At 36.8% G+C, this 16061-nt stretch overlaps 1 pseudogene; it reads left to right on the forward strand.

Moving 5' to 3' along the window:
• The first annotated feature begins 15600 nt into the window (after positions 1-15600).
• The window catches only part of LOC118847165, a 190684-nt pseudogene continuing 190223 nt past the window's right edge, over positions 15601-16061 (forward strand).

A 16061-nucleotide genomic window follows, 5' to 3' on the forward strand; every position in this document is an offset into this window, starting at 1 on the left:
TCTTTCCCATACTCACCAAAATCAAGATTTACCCAAAGGTAAACTCAAATCTCTCCTGGACTTGAATGACACTAACTCCCTATTCACATTCCATTGTCAAGAAAATGTAAACTATACATTCCCAAGGCAAGTTTTTCCACAGTTTCTATACCAATTACCAGAATGAAAAGAAATCCCTACTTCTCTCTTATCACTGTGGAGTTAACTAACATTTATGAGCAGTTTTGCACCCTTTTCACCTTCAAGGACAGCTGCCTGTCTTTGAAGTCAAATATCCCCAGAGTCTTATAATTTGGGCAAGTTACATAGGTTTCACTAGCCGTAACTGCCTCATCGGTAAAACAGGAATAATGATAGTTAAACTACTTATTGTACTTACTTGTGGTCAAATCTTGGCTCTCCCACCTGGGGCCATTAGTTCTCCTCTCTGGACCTCAGTTTCTTTTTGTGTAAATGGATGCACTCAGGCTAGATGAATTATGTAGTTTCTTCCAGCTCAAAATCTATGTTTCTACTATATTGTAGCTAAATTACAGTGTTTAAAATTATGCTTGAATGTGTCCTGATAGTACTTTCATAGAGGCCACAGATTTTTTATGCATCCCATCATATGACTTCCTCTATACTTCCTTCAATAACTTCATCTCATGGCCCACTAATTGTTGCTATCCCCCAGTATTTAGTTCTCTTTTCTTCCTCTAGAACAACTGTGTGAAAGAGCTCATCTTGTGCAGAGCCCTAGTTTATGCCTCTCTCTAGATAATGATCAGACTTGACCTTTTACTATCTCTGCAGGGCCATGTTTCTGACTCCCTATAATACATTTCTATGTCAATGTTTTGCAACAGCTTAAACACTGTGGGTTCAAAAAGGATCTCTTTTCATTTGTAAAACTCTACACTTAGGTAGTTTCTTCATGATTGTCATTATTCTTAGAGTTATTTCTAACATGGTGTTTTTCCTTCACAGCTATCTCAATTCTATCCTGTGTATTTCTTATTTGCATGTAGTTTTTTTGCATGTGGCCTTCCCCATGATACTGTGAGCTACTTGAGAACATGGAATGGGTTTTTGGTTTTGATTTGTCTTTCTTCGTATCCCTAGAGCTTTGCACAGAGGCTAGCACAGAGTAGATTGACTTGACCTGCTCTGATTTCTAGTTGTGAAATCCTGTCATTGTTTCATTTTAATATGCCCGAATGACACTTGCAAACTGGCACCCCAATGGGAAATTTATCATCTAATAAAATTGCCTAGGATTCTCAAAATTTAAGTGACTAGCCAAGAGTCACACAGCTAGCAGCAGTAAAGGCTAAAGCTAAACTGAGTCTTACTAACTCAGAGGCTGGCTCTCTCTCTACTGTACTAGGCTGCTTCTCTCCATTTAAAAAAAAAGTCACAACAAATCATTAAGGCAATTTTGAATTGAATGTACTGTGCTAGGCACAGAAGGAGATCCAAACATAAATAACAAATGGTCTCTCACAGTGACCTGCCTTACACTACTTTCAACCACAATTTATATTCATTATTCATAGTTGTCCTGTACTAAATTTAAGATGAAATGAAGGTGAAGAAGTTCAAAGTCACAAAGCAAATCAGCCAGAGGTAGGCAAGACTAGAAACTGGGTCTCTGGAGTCCTCAGCTTTTACTCAGACTGCTAAACTAAGTCTCTCACTATTTCCATCTCCAACTCTACTGCTCAAAGAGAAACAGTGAAGGCAATTCACCTACTGATTAAATTGAACTAGTTGTATCTGTTGAAATTCATTACTACTTTGTATTTCTACATGGCATCTCGGTTTCCTTTGAGTTGTCTTTCTCCTGTCATGTCCGTTCTCTTGACTGTGGTCCAGATCTCTCTGATCTAGCCTTTGATTTCATATTCACTCCTCTGCTTCTACTTGCACATCATATAATGACTTGGATGTCCATAACCTTGAAATGAATGAGGGCTTAGCTGGTTTCACATAGCATACATTTAAGAGAGAAGAATGCTGAATTTTGTTGCAACACCTACATAAAGAATATACTTTACATTGAAAAATTAGCTTAGATCTAGTGGGTTGCACACGGGAGAGTGAAATTAAGCCAGGGAGGAGTAGAGTACACAAATAATCAAGAAAAAAAGCAGCCTGACAAAGACAACACTGAGGAAAATGAAGACTGTAGTCAATAGGCTTCATTTGGATGATGGGGTAGCACAATGAATTTCAGTAGAAAGGTGTCAAAGGCAGGATTCAAATGGAAGTCCTTCCTAGGACATGTACTTTTCATTTATCAGTAGGTATAAACTGGAGAGACAATCTGCAAAGCAAATGAGTAGTGTTCAGAATTAAAAAAGAAAATGAGGTAGAATTGTCTTTGAAAATTATAAAGTTTTTTTTTACTTCTCCAAGAATCTTATTGAAACACAAGCCTATATTTTTAACATCAATATTTTTATGAGGATGCTGCAAATCATGAAAAACCATGATCTCTAAAGAATTAAAGCAATATGTATTGCACAAAGGTAATGGGGAGGTGTAAGTTTATGTGAATAGGTTGCAACTCTATCAGTGAATAACTACACAAGAGAATTGATGTAAAGAATATTATCAAAAACTATGTGGCAGGAACATAAAGTAGGGAAACTATGTAGTGACAGAAATAACCAAACTGTAGTTTAATAGCCTTTATATTCTGTTAGCATTCACACAATGTTAAAAGTTCTAAAGTAAAGTCCCCAGCATGTTGAGTCTTCCCTAAGTGAAGAGTGTATAGAACAATATGGATAAGAGTTATGTAGGATGTAACAGTCTGGATGGTTTACTATCCATAACACTGGAATGAGTTCCCCAATCAGTGAGGCCAAAAATCTATCAAAGTAACAAAACAAATTATTTTCAATGCCGAGGCTCATGTGTATGTCCTGCACATCACCTACAAAAATCACTGAAGTTGAAATAAAAGTTCAAATCCTGATTCTTTCACTTAAGACCTGTAAGACCGTGGACAAATCAATTCATTTCTTTGGGTCTCATCTATTCCATCTGCACAAGGCAGACATTGGTTTGGATGATCAGTAAGATTGCTCTAGATTATAATCCTGTGACCTTATCATTTTAAACTAAGCTCTGCTGGTTAATTGTCATGTAATGGATTTGCTTCACTTCTTTTGGCCTCAGTTTCCTCACATGTAAATTCAGGGTTTGGACAAGATGATCTGTAACAACAGCTTTCACGATCCTGTGGCCATCAACGATAAATGATTCATTGTTGAGGTACAGGCAGTTTGGTACAGTGGATAGGATAGTGAACAAGGAGTCAACAAATATGTGGGTTTGAATGCAGCCTCTAATGCTAAGTTGTAATTTGACATTAGGATAAAGAAACTATTTGGTCCAACCTACTCATTTTATAGATGAGAAAACTGAAGTCCAAAGTGAGGAATCGCTTGCTTGAGTTCACATAGATAGGAAATAGCAGTTGTGATTCAAACCCAGGTCCTATGAGTATAAAGCTACCTTTTATTTTTCTTCCTCTACTGCCATAGAAAATTGAGATAATAATTCCAATAGACCATACCTCGGAGGGCTCTTGTGAGAAACAAATAAAATTATGTATGGAATGCATGATTCAAACTTTAACAAGTAGTAAAATGTCAGCTATTATTACACCCCCATTGAAGCAGCAATATGAAGAGAAACAACTGCATTGTTATACATTCATAATTGTACAGACAATATCTGTAGACAGGAACGACCTTGCATAGAGGGAAGAAATAAAACCACAATCACCTTACTTGATTTCTGCTCTTTTCTTTTATTCTGACTATACCTAGAACATGTGCACATAGGTCATTTATTTGGAGACATTCAAGTCAAAATATTTGAACTATTCATCAAAATCTTTAGGCATCTTTTCCCAGATAACTCAAAAATCTTATAATGGTTACAATCTTTTCAGGTCAGTTGATCAGATGATGACTTCAAAGCACATAGCAGTCTGGGTCAGCTCTGGAGTAATTTATCAAACTTGGTGCAGTAACTCTCAGACACTTTAACTCTCTACTTCAGACTGAAACAAGTAAAATGTTGAAATTTCCTCCCAGCAGAATATTAAATGGGTCAGCCTTGTAACAGCCTGCTTAGGTGACTGCTGAGATCTTCCTAAAAGCAAATTAACATTTCAGGGTCAATCTTTAGAGCAAAGTTAGTTGCTCCTATTAGATGACAAGTCATTATTCAAGATCCTTTGTCTATATGGAACTCAAGTCATCCAGTCTGTCTTAAAAATAGATTAACACTCAGCATGTCTTTTAGTATTGGCAGAAGATGATTCCTTGTGGGCCCAGTTCTCCTGTTGCTTTATCTTCCTTGCTGTGTACTGTGCTTGAGTTCTAAGCTCCTGTGCACTTCCTCATGAAAAATAAAGTTGGCAAAATTAATTTGAAGAATTTCATAGTTAGAAAAAAAATGATTCTTTGGGCAAGCAAATTATTCATAAATGTTTCTTTTGATTTGTTTTTCCTAAAGACATCTTGAAGTTTAATTGAATCTTTATGGTCCTCAGAAAAGCTTTAAGTAGCTTCCAGTTTAAATGATATATCTTAAAATTAAGGCCAACATTCATGCCAGATTTTCAGTAGATAGATAAATTCCAATATGGATTAAATGCGTAAGAATGTTTTAGGTAGAAGCAAGTCACATTTCTCAAGATAAATGCCAGTGTAAATGCTAAGAGGACTCGATTTGGAATCAGAGGATGTTGGATAAAATTTTGGCTTGGCCATTTAGTATGTGCAACTTGGGCAAGTCACTTCAATTCTCTGGGTCACAGTTTTCAATGTGTGTAAAATGCATAAAGCTAAGAAATTGGGTTTCATGATGTCTATTGACTCAAAATCGAACTTCTTCAGATTTTTAAAAAATATGTTACATAGATTTTCCCAACCACAGCAGATATCTCCAAAATGGTGCTGACTACCAGGCAAAGCCCTGAGTAGCAAAGGTGCTGGAGCCAGGTTGTCAAAAATAAAAATGGCTTAAATTAACTCAAAAGTAACATGACATAGCACAGAGTACATTGAAAAAGAAATAGACAATAGATAAATATTTCATTTCCTCCTTCATGGATCCGTGATTTCATTGGTATAGGTAACTGCTTTATTAATACACTATCACAACCCCTCCACTACCCAGTAGGTGATTTAGGAACAGTAACCACAAAAAAATCATCACCTGGTTCTTGGTTTCCTAAAGATAGTCCTGCTCACACTTTGGCTGCTTCTCAAGCAAAAGAAATAAAGTCTGTGATCATTCTGAACTTTACCTAAATGTACAAATTAAAGAAATTAATTTTCCAATCAGTGTGTAACAACAGTGTTACTTGCCTCTATTGTGGCTGTGTAAGACCAACAACACTGGCACACAAAAGAGCTGCCAGCACAGATTCTTTGATCTGCTTTTCTAAGGAAAGCAACCTTAAGGGGTTAACAATCTCACTTTAATCAAACATATATAAATCATTCACTTAGTTCAGGTGGGAAAGCCAGCACCCTGAACTTCAAATACCAACAGAAATTACAAACAGAGACAATATAAACAGAGTAAACAACACAAACCAGTCTATCCATAGCAATACACAGTTGCCAGAGAAGCACCAACATCTGAGTTTTTTCAAAGCTGGGGGGCTCCTTAACAATGACCACCCAGAGTCTCATCTGTTCAAATTACACAACACTCTTCCAGTGATTGTGAGCCCCCCGAACAAAATGTTAATCTCTGAGTTTATATACCCTGTTCAGGGTCAAAGGGCATCACAACCATGCAGTTCAAACCTATGTGAACTAGGCTTTCCCTTGAAGTAAACAGGTTATCAAAGCCTCTGGATTTAATCAAAGAAACAAAGGCCAGTCTCATCAAAGGCACTTGATTATAACAATACTCCAAAAGAGAAAACAATATAAAAGGTCCACCCTAATTACCAATATACAGTGCAAGAGGAAGGCTACATTAAACTACACACATTAAACTACTAGGCTACATGGGAACTACACACAAGACATTTTGTCACCACAGTTTTTAAGACTCAGACAGTTCAGGTATCCTTATAGAGGCAAGAGTGTGGGAATGGCTTAAATGATAGAGCAGAAGATTTTTTTAGATCACTGAGAAAGAGTTGAGAGCACTCTAGGGGCCTGACCCTGCTCATTCTTAGAGATGTAATAAGATTGCCATCTGAGTCACTATTGCTATAAGCTAACTCATTAAGTAGCCCTGTTTTAATCTCTTGAAATTCTACCTTGATTATTACTTGGAGCTGAAAAACATTTGGCGGTGCAAATGTTCTAGCAGAACAAAATGCAGTGCAAACTCTAATCAAGTGATATCAAAGGCAGGGACATTTCTTTTTTAAAGGGCCTAGTCTATGGGGGTAAAAACACACACACACACACACACATACACATATATAGATACACACATATACATACATGTATGTATATAATATACATGTGTATATACATAGATACACATACAGACATATATACATATACAAACACATATATGCTTACAAAGTATATTATTATTTAATATGATATTCTGTATTCATAGCCTGGCATTTTAAATATTTTTAAACAAATAGGACATGGAGGAAGAACAGGAAAAAGAAGATGACAAGGAGGAGGAGAAGAAAGTGGATGGAGAAGAAGAAAGATCAATTAGACATATGCCCTAAGCTTTTATTATGTGTCAAATATTATGCTAAAGAATACAAACACAACAAAAACGAACAATCCCTATTGCCAAGGAGTTTTTTTAAAAAAAAATTAACTTATTTATTTTTAGTTTACAACATTAAGTTCCACAAGCTTTTGAGATCCAAATTTTCTCCCCCTCTCTTCCCTCCCCACTCCTCAAGATGGCATGATATAGTCTGTACATATACATTCATATTAAACATATTTTCACATTAGCTGTGCTGCAAAGAAGAATTATAAACAATGGAATGAACCATGAGAAAGAAGAAACAAAACAAAAAAAGGAGCAAACAGAATTCTTTGATCTGCATTCAGACTCCGCAATTCTTTTTCTGGAAGTGGATAACATTTTCCATCCAACTTCTGGAGTTGTTTTAGAAGCTTGCATTGCTGAGAGGAGCCAAGTCTATCAAAGTTAGTCATTGCACAATGTGGCTGTAAATGTGTACAATGTTCCCCTGGTTCTGCTTCCCTCACTCAGCATCAGTTCATATATGTCTTTCCAGGTTTTTCTGAAATCTGCCTGCTCATCAGTTCTTATAGCACAATGTGGTATATATTCATATACCATAACTTGTTCAACCATTCCCCAACTGATGAGCATCTCTTCAATTTCCAGTTCTTGACCCACCACAAAAAGAGCTGCTACAAATATTTTTGTACCTGTGGATTCTTTTCCCATTTGCATGATCTCTTTGGGATACAGCCCTAGAAGTGGTATTGCAGGGTCAAAGAGTATGCACACTTTTATAGTCCTTTGAGCACAATCAAATTGCTCTCCAAAATGGTTGGATCAGTTCACAACTCCACCCAGTGCATTTTCCCACATCTTCTCCAGCATTTATAATTTTCCTGTTTTGTCATGTTAACTAATCTGACAGGTGTGATGTGGTACCTAAGACTTGTTCTGATTTGCATTTTTCTAATCAATAGTGATTTAGAGCATTGTTTTCATATGACCATAGATATCTTTAATTTCTTCCTCTGAAAACTGCCTGTTCATATCCTTTGACCATTTATCAATTGGGGAGTAACTTGTATTCTTATAAATCTGACTCAATTCTCTATATATTTTAGAAACGAGGCCTTTATCAGAGACACTGGTTGCAAAACATCTTTCCTAGTTTTCTGCTTCCCTCCTAATCTTGGTTGCATTGGCTTTGTTTGCACAAAAACTTTTCAATGTAATGTGTAATCAAGAGTTTGCATTATTTTTTGGAGAGAAAGCATATACATATCTAAGTATACATAGAATAAATATAGAAAGAATAAATGCAAAATAAGTACAAGGTTGTTAAATAATAAAAAATACTTAAGGAAAGAGAACAATAGAAATTTGTGAAAATAAATAGCATTCATGTAGATATTAATACTTGAGCTGCTTCTTGCAGGAATCTTTGAGGCCAAAGTGAGGAAGGAATACATTCCATCCATGTCAGAGGACTAATGCAAAGTCACTAAATAGGACACGGACTACTGTATTTGAGGAACAGAAAGAAAACTGGTTTACCTGGAATGTAGTGTGCCAAGAAGGAACATTAAATATTATGAGGCTGGCCTTGGAACAGAAAAGCTGGGTTCCAATCATACCTCAGATTCTTACTAGGTGTATGAATATAGACAAATTAACTTAATCTCTCTGGGCCTCAGGTTTCTCATCTGTAAAATGAAGAACTTGGGCTCAATGGCCTTGAATTTTCTTTTCAGCTATAAGTTTATGATCCCATGGGGCCAAGCTGTCAGTCAAGCATATGAGATGCTTACTACGTACCAGATATCCTGATAAGGTTGTAAAGGGCTTTAAAAACCAAATAGAGGAGTGTTGGTAGTGATGGTAGTCACAGTGGTAGTCATGGTGGTGATGGTGATGATGACTATGATAATGATGGTAAAAAAGCCTTTTACATTTGGGAATTTTGGAGTAGTGGGTAGTGATCACATATTATTCACTTCTGATATATTGTTATAGCATTTTAAAGACTAAAGCTTAAATCCCTGTCATGGAGAAGAGTAATTGCCTTCACCTACTCGCCTCTCTGAAATAGCCACTTTATGGTATTAGTTTATTATGTGTAACTTCGCATTATCAAAGTTCATTGATTTTCACAATAACAACACTAGGATTTTTCCCCCTGAGGAGATACACTTTTATGTACAGAACATGAGACAGCATAATAAATTTAAAGAGTAGCATTCAGATTCTCCTTACCCAAGCAGAACCAAAACAATTTAACCTTGAACCCACATCCCTGAAACATTGAATAAATAACCTAGTTTGTTGATTCTTTAACCTTCCTTCACATGGCTTCTATCCTTTACTCCTCAACTCCTTAACACTGTGTCTCTCAATTTCTTTGAATTAGCTTGAAGTGCGCTGGTATAGCATGCCTCAAAGGACATCTGTCAATCCGGACATTTCTTTCCTAGTGACACAAAAGATAGATCTGAACTATGTACCTAGAAGAAAATGTACTTTGGGAGTCAACATTATACATGCACAAAAAGAGGTGAATGTCGTATAGAGGATACTACAATTTTATGGTATGGTATGACTATATTCAGGTTTGTGATATCAAACTATCTGGGGGAAAAGTGACACTACACAATAATCTATGTTGTTTATTTACATGATGCCACACTTATGGATAATTCTATCCAAGTCCTGATATGATTTTGACCATATAAATTCTAAATATATATATATATCTATATCTATATCTATATATATATATATATATATATATATATATTGAATCAAATTGTGATAATAGAAAATCAGATTCATTATGTATATCTAAAATTTAAATTTTGCCAGCCTAACAGTTAGTAAATGAGGTTTTCACTTGGGTTTTTATGCTTTGCTCAGCAAAAACAGTCCTAATTTCTTTTACTACAGTATTTTGCTACAAGTTCAAAGTGCTCTGTCAAATTAGGTCAACAATCACTTATGAAGCACTTTGTGCAAGCCACTGTACTAAGTGCTGTCAATGAAAATACAAGAAGGAAAGACAGACAAAAAGAAAGAAAGAAAGAAAGAAGAAAAGAAAGGAAGAAAGAAAGATGGAAGGAGGAAGGAAGGAAGGCCCACATCCTTTTGCTAGTTAGGTCTCAAGAGATGTGAAACACTCAAAGAGACATGCAACCCTTGAGAGGTGTGAAGTGCTCTGACCTTGTAGAAGTCTATAAATACTCTGAGGTTAGCATTTTGTTTGGGGCTCACTCATTGGAAGAGTATTGGTGTGGAGATTCGGGGTAGCCATTAAGGAGCCCTGCCCAGATGTTGGTGCTTTTCTCTCAGGTAACTATGTAAGTATAACTTTGGTCAGACAGCTAGAAGCCAGTCTGTTGATTTGTGTTATTTGCTCTGTTTATATTTTCTCTGTATGTAATTTCTGTTTGTATTTGCTCTGAAGTTCTGGGTGATGACTTTTTCCCCTGAACTAAGTGAATATGTTTAATTATATATATGTATGTATGTTTGACTAAAGTGGGTTTGTAAACCCTTAAAGTTGCTTTCCTTAGAAAAGCATGTAAAAGAACCTGTGCTAGTAGCCCTCCTGTGTGCTGGTGTTTTTGGCCTTACACAGCCACAGTAGCGGCAAGTAGTACTGTTATTATAGAATCCAGAGAGAAATTCCACAAACTCAGTTATAGAGCCTCAAATGGAATAAAAATATGTCTGTCCTAAGTGTTTTACTTGAAATAAAGGTTTTAAAAGGAGTAAGACAGAGGAAGAGGCTGCAGTGTGATAAAACCAGTGGTGGAATGAACTTCTGGAGCAAGAAGTCACTTAAGGTATGAAAGAGAAAGTCTACACTCTAGAGTTAGGAGTCAAACCTGTGGAGGAATGAAGACATTTTAATTACAGACATAATTATAAGATAATAAAGATAAGGACCAGAAGCACTTGTATGATTTTCTTTGTGGAAATTTGAAAATTGAGTCTCAGAGAATTGACAAGAATTGTGGAAGAGTGATCAGAGGTTTAGTTGACTGATGAAGCAGTTGCATCAGTCTTCACTATTTTGAAATACTGTAGTTTTTAACACGCCGAATTGCTTATATTAACAAAGAGGTCATGTTACCTTAGAAACTATTACTGTCCTTTCACGGCTAGAGAACCTACAAGTGGCTGAAGACTGCCATCATCTCCTACAGGAATCAGAGGACTACATAACCTTTGCTGCCTTAAAGGCAGCAGAATGGCATAAGTAGTAATATCTGGCAGCTAATTCACCACAAAAGACCCCAACAAATAGCAACATCTACCATAGTCTAGTCCACTTTTAAAGCTTAGCTCAAACAATATCTCCTCCAGAAGGTCTTCATTAAGCCACCAAATTGGTCATGACTGTCCTTGGCACACCTTACTTAAAAAGTTGCTTTGTAACTCTGCAAGTTACTTAATCATGTGTTGAATGCTTTATCTGCACTGTAGCTCAGCCCCTTTATATAAAGTAGGCTTAGTGAGAGCTGGGCTTGTTCTTATCTACAATTTGTATTTACCCCACAACCTAACAGAAAGTCCTATACACAGTTTATTCATAGAATCAACAAGCCTCAAACCCAGAATGATAATATATGCATTTGTATAATCTTTCACATTCATTACCTCCTTTGGCTCAGAGACAACCCTATTAGATGGAGAGTATGATTGCTCTCATTCACAATTTACAGTTAAGGAAGGTGAGGGTCAGAGAGGTTTATTTTTTCAAGGGCATTAAGCTGGAAGAATTTTGATCCATGATGGTCAATGATTCTAGGGAACAATGATGAAGAATGTTACCCATGTCCTGACAGAGAGGTGATGTGCAGAGTGTAAGAAGAAAACTAAAGATACTGAGAGGTTAAGCTAAAATATTCTGCAAGATGGTGGCTGGAAAGCAGGGACCAGTGTGAGCTCCCCACCGAGTCCCTCCAAAAACCTATAAAAAATGGCTCTGAAACAATTCTAGAACTGCAGAACCCACGAAATAGCAGAGGGAAGCAGGGCTCCAGCCCAGGACAGCCTGGATGTTCTCTGGGTGAGGTCTATCTTGCACACAGCTGGGAGCAGAGCAGAGCAGAGCCCAGCGTGGGCAGCGCGGACCAACCAGACCAGGAGCCGGGCAGAGCGTGCCCTAGCACCCTGAATCAGTGAGCTGCAGCAGTTACCAGACTTCTCAACCCACAAACACCAAAGACAACATGGAAGGTTAGTGGGAAAAGCTGCAGGAATGGAAGGAGTTCGGGGTTCGGCTACCCTCCCGGGGGCAGCGGAGGCGGAGCAGATACAGAACTACAGCTGCAGTTGCTTCCGGCCCCAGGCCTACCTGGTGGGAGGAATTAAGTGGGGGATCAGAGCAGGAGTGAAGAGCCTGCTGAAGATCTAAGTCTAGTCCGGGTTGGGGGTTCTTGGGGAAGGAGGAGTGCTGGTGTGACAGAGCTGGTGCATCCCCCCAGGCTTGGAACATAGTTCTCTTAACTCTACAAGAAGTCATACCCCGCTGAAAAACTCAAGGGTCAGGTTAGTTGGCTGGGAACATGGCCAGGCAGCGAAAATGCACCCAGATTCAGTCTGAGACTCTGGAATCTTTCTTTGGTGACAAAGAAGACCAAAACATACAGCCAGAAGAAATCAACAAAGTCAAAGAGCCTACAACAAAAGCCTCCAAGAAAAACATGAACTGGTCTCAGGCCATGGAAGAACTCAAAAAGGATTTGGAAAAGCAAGTTAGAGAAGTAAAGGAAAAACTGGGAACAGAAATGAGAAGGATGCGAGAAAACCATGAAAAACAAGTCAATGACTTGCTAAAGGACACCCAAAAAATACTGAAAAATACACTGAAGAAAACAACACCTTACAAAATAGACTAACTCAAATGGCAAAAGAACTCCAAAAAGCCAATGAAGAGAAGAATGCCTTGAAAGGCAGAATTAGCCAAATGGAAAAGGAGGTCTAAAAGACCACTGAAGAAAATATTACCTTAAAAATTAGATTGGAGCAAGTGGAAGCTAGTGATTTGATGAGAAATCAAGATATTATAAAACAGAACCAAAGGAATGAAAAAAATGGAAGACAATGTGAAATATCTCATTGGAAAAACCACTGACCTGGAAAATAGATCCAGGAGAGATAATTTAAAAATTATTGGACTGCCTGAAAGCCATGATCAAAATAAAGAGCCTAGATATCATCTTTCAAGCAATTATCAAGGAGAACTGCCCTGATATTCTAGAGCCACAGGGCAAAATAGAAATTGAAAGAATCCACCAATTGCCTCCTCAAATAGATCCCAAAAAGAAATCTCCTAGGAATATTGTCGCCAAATTCCAGAGCTCCCAGATCAAGGAGAAAATATTGCAAGCAACCAGAAAGAAACAATTTGAGTATTGTGGAAACATAATCAGAATAACCAAAGATCTAGCAGCTTCTACATTAAGAGACTGAAGGGCTTGGAATACGATATTCTGGAAGTCAATGGAGCTAGGATTAAAACCAGGAATCACCTACCCAGCAAAACTGAGTATCATGCTCCAAGGCAAAATATGGATTTTCAATAAAATAGAGGACTTTCAATCTTTCTCAGTGAGAAGACCAGAGCTGAATACAAAATCTGACTTTCAAACACAACAATCAAGAGAAGCATGAAAAGGTAATCAAGAAAAAGAACAAGAAAAAGAAATTGCAAGGGACTTACTAAAGTTGAACTGTTTTGTTTACATTCCTACATGGAAAGATGATGTGTATGATTCATGAGACCTCAGTATTAGGGTAGCTGAAGGGAATATGCATATATATATATATACATATATATATAATGTATATGTGAGTGTGTATGTATGTTTATATGTGTGTGTGTATATATGTTTATGTATATATATGTATATGTGAGTATATATGTATGTTTATATGTATGTGTGTGTGGAGATATATATATATATATATACAGAGAGAGAGAGAGAGAGAGAGAGAGAGAGAGAGAGAGAGCAGGCACAGGGTGAGTTGAAGATGAAGGGAAGATATCTAAAAGAAATAAAATCAAATTAAGGGATGAGAGAGGAATATATTGCAAGAGGGAGATAGGGAGAGATAGAATGGGGTAAATTATCTGACATAAAAGTGGCAAGAAAAAGCAGTTCTGTAGGAAGGGAAGAGAAGTCAGGTGAGGGGGAATGAGTGAATCTTGCTCCCATCAGATTTGACCTGAGGAGGGAATACCATACATACTCAATTGGGTATCTTACCCCACAGGAAAAAAGGAGGAAGAAGATAAAAAAGGGGGGATGATAGAAGGGAGGGCATATGGGGGTGGAAAACACTTTCGAAAGGGAACTTGGTCAAGGGAGAAAATTCAATCAAGGGGGATAGGTTAGGAAGAAACAAAATATAGTGAGTCTTTCACAACATGAGTATTGTGGAAGGGTTATATATAATGATATGCATGTGGCCTATGTTGAATTGCTTGACTTCTTAGGGAGGCTGGGTGGGAAGGGAAGAGGGGAGAGAATTTGGAACTCAAAGTTTTAAAAACAGATGTTCAGAAACAAAAAAAAAAAAGTTTTTGCATGTAACTAGAAAATAAGACACACAGGCAATGGGGCGTAGAAATTTATCCTGCCCTGCAGGAAAGGAAGGGAAAGGGGGATGGGAGGGGAGTGGGGTGACAGAAAGGAGGGCTGACTGGGGAACAGGGCAACCAGAATATACACCATCTTGGAGTGGGTGGGAGGGTAGAAATGGGGAGAAAATTTGTAATTCAAACTCTTGTGACAATTCTGAAAACTAAATATATTAAATAAAAAAGGAAAAAAAAGCTAAAACATTCTATAAACTTAAGGTATGTAGCTTATGTCTTCAAAAACATTAATGTTATAATTATATATATACATATTGACTTCATATATATACTGCATATACACTATATATATTATTATTTATACATATTTAATCATGATATTAAAGTACTTATATATATATATATGTATACATGTATAGGTATGTACACACATGTGTATGCACAAAATAGGCACACACATATATATATATATACATACACATATATATGCATGTGTGTATATACATATATGCATACATATATAGATCTTAAGAAAATGTGCAGTTGTATCACAATTTTATTCACTGCTAAGTGATTCCACATTTAAATGCCTAACTTTAAAAAGTTACATAACATTTAAATAAATGTATTTTTTCTTTAAATATCATGTGTTGTGTCCAGCTTGAGAATGCTTAAGAGACCCCGGCTAAAAATGTTGTACGTTCAAAAAACAGAGTGATCCTTTGTTGATAGAAGAGTGAAAAATTCTATTTTGATTGCTCAAGAATAGTTCCTCTTAACTAGATTTTAATTACTTTCTATTTCCTCAGAATGGAACAGAACATATTAACAGTATGAAGTTAAATGACCATGTGTAAGTTACTTCTTTCCTCTCGGCCTCAGTTTCCTCATTTATAAAATGAGGGAATAAGAGTAGGTGACTTAATGTTCCTTCCAGATCCAAAACTACATTCTTGTGGTCTTCGGCAAGACTTCTAATGAAGTACTAAAAGCCGCAGAAATGAACTGATCATCATACATTCCGTGATTCATTCACCAAATTCTGACAACTCAGAATTCAACAGAGGGCTGGGGATTAGGTCACAAAAGGCCCACTCAATTTAGGTTTCTGCATTTTTTAAAACCAAATTAAATATTTTGTGCCTATAACTCATTCCCAAATCATTCTGAGATAGTTATGTTTTGCCTAAATGTTGTGGTTGGTTTTTTTTTTTTTGCTTGTTGATACCATTGAAAAATATCAGTTCATAACATATAGTTGGTTGCAACTAATAATGAGATTGTAAACACTGCGACAGATGACTGCTGATGATTTAACTGGTAATTTTCCCCCAAATGTGAACTCTACCTCCTCAACACAAATTTTTCCAATATGTTTTTCATCTACTAAGTCTGAAAATAGCAAGACAGCAGATTTTCATTTTATATTTTCACATTTAATTACTTCTGTTTCAAGTCTTGACTGAAACATTGACTTTCACATCAATATTGTTTTTCCCATTTAAAAGTTAACCAGACCTTAAAAGATTCATTGCAGATATGGAAGCTTCACTTGTTTTTTTATTCTGTGTCCACATAATACCAAAACAACATTCAAACTGAGTGAGTAATTAGGTCAGTCTGGAGGGTTGGGGGTTGGAAGGGAAAAGGGCAAATTCTAAATAAAGGAAGAGCCTTGTGTTATTTTCTTTCTTGGATATTCTTCATCCATGTAATGCCCACTAACGGTAGGTATTCTAAAGCTTTGTCCTAGGTCTCA

This window comes from Trichosurus vulpecula, chromosome 4 (assembly GCF_011100635.1).
Source record: "Trichosurus vulpecula isolate mTriVul1 chromosome 4, mTriVul1.pri, whole genome shotgun sequence".
Lineage (NCBI taxonomy): Eukaryota > Metazoa > Chordata > Mammalia > Diprotodontia > Phalangeridae > Trichosurus > Trichosurus vulpecula.